Here is a 4,601-nt window from a genome sequence, read left to right on the forward strand (position 1 = left end):
CTGCCCTCGAGCCCAGATCTTCCCGGTGGGGAGCACCGCACCCAGAGACAGAGGCACTGGTTCTCGGAGCCTTCCCACTTGTTGGGACGCCGGCACACGGCGTCTTTCTCCCTCTCCCTCCACCCTCATAAAGACTCCCTTTCTCTCTCTCACCGAGATATCTACTAGGGGACACTTTCTGTAGTCCAGACACCAGTTTACAGGGAAACTTTTAAAGGAGTATGGGGTACTGCAAAGAATCATGGGCTTGGAGTAAAAAACCCCGGGTTCACATCCCAGCTCTGTGATTTGTACTGGTTGAGGTCAAATCTTTGTTTTACGTCTGAGCCTCAGTTTCCACATTGGGAAGAGTGATGGACCTGGTTCATCATTAGTTCAGATCCTAACTTCCACTTAAAATAATAAGTGTAATCTAAGTTATTTAGCTTTTCCAGGTCTGTTTCCTTATCTGAAAAAGAAAAAATAAAAAGAGGGTTGGACTAGCTGGTTTGTAAGGTCCCTCCCAATACTAAATCTATTATGATTTGTAAAATGGGTCATTAATGCTTATTCTTAGGCCCTTGCTTCCCCTTTCTAAACCAAAACAGTCCATCCTAGGGCATTCCCTTCAACAACTCCTTAGTCCAACGATACCCCTATCCTATAGGATAGTCTCATTTATAGTATGTGCTGACATCCCTTTACATTTAAAAGAAAACCAAAACATGATATCATTACAGCAAACCCCGGCCAGGTATTTGTGAACATGTTAATGAACTAAGGCTGCCTCATTTTTTCAGGCCTCAAGTATACAAAAGTGGCCTGAAAGTACCCTATTGGGTTGAAAGAGTTAATGGCTTCCCTCAAAACAGTTTACTCACCCAACAGAATGTAGCCCATTATCTCATTAATCCTGATTGTTCGGTATATCCCTGAGAGGGAAGCAGAAAGCAGGTGGTGCTTACTAATTTTAGTTGCTCCGGTAAGTGGGAGGTAAAGGACTAACCCAAAGGCACTTAGCAAGGCTGGAACTGAGGAAGAATGCAAATCATCTAATTCTCAACCAAAGACATTAAAATTCAGCCGTGTATCTGTGACTGCTGCTCATTTCTCTGTCCCCTCTCACCTCCAGGCCCCCTTACCTTCATTACCTGGCACCATTTTGAAGAGGCTTTGCAAAAGCATCCCAAGGAAAAAGCTCAAAATGCCAGAAATGCAGATTTCCAAGGGCTCAGGCAAACAACTCGCATTCTGAGGAAAAGTGCAAGAAATCCCAGGCTCCTGGGCAAATTCGGATTGTACTTGAGGGAGACCAAATTTGTTTTTCACAGACTTTCAAGACTACAAAAATGTGCAGTGCAAAGCCATGGTTCACATATACATAAATATCTCACAGATACATGCAATCCCCTAATAGATTCATATTCTTCAAGCCCAATTCTTTCCACTTTCCTAAACACACACTATTTACACTCTAAAGATCGACATATAAAGAATTCAGTTATGAGTCACTTCATTCACAAGGACACACACAGAGTACAATTGCAAAAGAACAACTCCCCTAAAACACACATAACCCCGAAACAACTTGCCACATCTTACACACATACACAGTATACAAATGTACCAATACATCTAAAATGGACCATTAAACACAGAGAGAAATTAAAATGCAGGAAGATGTTTAAGCATCTGCTTTGTGTGAAGGCTAAAACATGCTTTTAAGGCTAACTACACACTTGTGCTTTCTGCATTGTTTTAGTCACAAACACACAATATTTCTATAGGTAACATGCACCACATGAACACAAGGTGTCTATATATTTTCATTTTCTCTCACTAATTTCTCTGTTTCTTTTACTGACTTCCAAAAATAGAGATTGAGACAGTTTTTAGGAGGCTACCAAAGGCTTCAGAGAAGCTTTTCTCTGGGTGTGTCTTTCTCTGTCTCTGTCTTTTCTTCTTGTTCTCCCTGGCCCCATTTGCTGATCAATTCTAAAATCCTCATACTGGAACAACAGGATTATTTCATCTTCCCAGCAGGCTCAGTCATAAAAATCTTTCAACTATACAGCCCATATCACAATGCTGAAACCAAACTGAGAGCAAGCCACTTCCCCAACCCCAAGAATTCATCTCCCTCTGTCTATCCTTCTCTCAAAAGATCTGTCAGGCGTGGCTGATGTCTCTGAGAGGAACTTTGGATAGAGGGACAAGACCCCTGATTCCTCTCTTTCCCAAGTCTCTCCCCTTCTTTCGCTGCCTCCTAACTAAGGCAGCATCTTTGCTGGAGTGATAATTAAGCTGGTCCTACGTTTGTGTGACTTAAAACAGACAACACCACGGGAAAGAGCACTGGGAACCCAACAGCAACAACATTCCCCTGCATAAATCCAGGTTTCCACACTCATCACATGTTTATTATTCACCTAAGCAACCGGAATGTCTCCCTGGTCCCTCCATTTGGGGCTCTGTCATTGAGGAATTAACAACAGACATGGGAAGGTGTGTTTTTTTAAACTGGCCTAAGGAGAAGAAAGGTCATTTGTTGTATAGGCTGAGGATCAAATTTAAAGCATGGAGCTGCTTGGTGTGGTTCTTTCTCCGCCCCCCCCCCCCTTTTTTTCCTCCCCGACCCATCTCCAAACAGCATAATACAAACAATGCTAAACTGTTAAACAAATGTGAACATTGAGAGGAAAGCAAGGCCAGAACATCCACAAGCATTATTCTTAGCTCTTGAAGCAAATGTTAACATCTAGAACTGCTCTCAAGAGGAGAGGTTGGTTTGACTGTGGGAAGAAACAGGGGTGGCTACAGTCACACCTCTTTTATTGGGCATCATCCAGGAAGGAGATGATCCTAAGAAGTGGGCTTTCTAGGTAACTGACGCTTCCCCCTTTGAAACACTAGTTGTTGTTTTTAAAAGATATAACTATTGTGAGATATCCATGTATTGGGGGAAACCACTGAATAAATCATCTCATGAATATATGAATACTATTGCCCCGTAGGAAATAATGTAGATGGGACAGCTAGGTGGCTCAGTGGATAAAGCACTGGCCTTGGATTCAGGAGGACCTGAGTTCAAATCCAGCCTCAGACACTTGACACTTACTAGCTGTGTGACCCTGGGCAAGTCACTTAACCCTCATTGCCCCGCCCCCCCAAAATGTGTTTCTTGTAAAGAAATAATGTAGATGAAGAATTCAGAGAAATGTAGGAAGACTTGAATGAACCAATACAGAGTGAAGAAAGCAGAACCAGTAGAACACAATAACTGCAGTAATAAGAACAAAAATGATACTAAAAGGGGGCAGCTAGGTGGCACAGTGGATAAAGCACTGGCCCTGGATTCAGGAGGTCCTAAATTCAAATCTGGCCTGAGACACTTGACACTTACTAGTTGTGTGACCTTGGGCAAGTCACTTAACCCTCATTGCCACACCAAAAAACCCCAAACCAAAACCCAAACTAAAATGATACTAAAAGATTTTAGCTGAACTCAATTAATGGATTCCCATATATTGGCTAAACAATGACCAATCTTGATTCCAAAGAGTAGACAATAAACACACTTCCCTCCTCTCAATAGAGAAGTGGGCAGTGTTTTACATGTTGTCAGACTTTCACTGTATAAACTGACAGTATTGTAAAAGTTCATTTTGCTTATTAACAATAATAGCAATTTAAAATTTACCAAGTGATTCCCATATATTCTCTTGTTTCATTTCAAAACAGCCTTGGGAGGCTTATTATAATTTCCATTTTATGGAAGAGGAAAGTAAGGGAAAAGAGAATGCAAATGACTCACTGTCACATAGCTGGTAAATGTTTGAGGCAGTGTTCAAACCCAAGTCTTTCTGGTTTCAAGTCCAACATGCTAATCCACTATGCTGCTTAACTGTTTTGTGATGATTAAGTTTTTGCCTGGGGGTGAGGATGGGAAGAGAAGATATTGAGAAAGGACTGTGATATAAAAGTGACATCAATAAAACTTTAAAAAAAGTTTTTATTGATATCTTCTGTTTCTTATACCATCATTGTTATCCCAAGTAATTTTCCTCCTTTACCTTTCAGAGTCATCCTATATAACAACAGTATTTTTTAGAGAGGAAAAAGATTTACAGCTGATCAATATATAGAAAAAAGTCCGAAAACATGTGTATGTGTTACACCTGTAGACTTCCCACTTCCAGGAAAGAGTAATTTTGGGGTATCCTCTCATATGTGTTTACCTGTATCCTGCTTGATTTTTATAATTTTATTATATATATATATATACATATATAAACACAAATGCACATTTATTTATTTATCCATTCATTCTCTTATTTATTTATTCATTCAATTATTTATTTGTTCATTAATTCATTCATCTATTTATTCATTCACTTATTTATTTATTTTTTGTTCATTCACTTTTTCATCTATTTGTTTGTTTGGTTTTTTATTTGTTTTTTGGCCCCTTGCATTTACGTTGTTGTATTTACTGTGGTCAGTGGATAGACTGCTGTGCCTGGAGTCAGGAAGACATCTTATTGAGTTCAAATCTGACCTCAGACACTTACTAGCTGTGTGACCCTGGGTAAGTCAGCTAGCCCTGTGTACCTCAATTTTTT

The sequence above is a fragment of the Dromiciops gliroides genome, chromosome 2 (genome assembly GCF_019393635.1).
Source record: "Dromiciops gliroides isolate mDroGli1 chromosome 2, mDroGli1.pri, whole genome shotgun sequence".
Taxonomy (NCBI): Eukaryota; Metazoa; Chordata; class Mammalia; order Microbiotheria; family Microbiotheriidae; genus Dromiciops; species Dromiciops gliroides.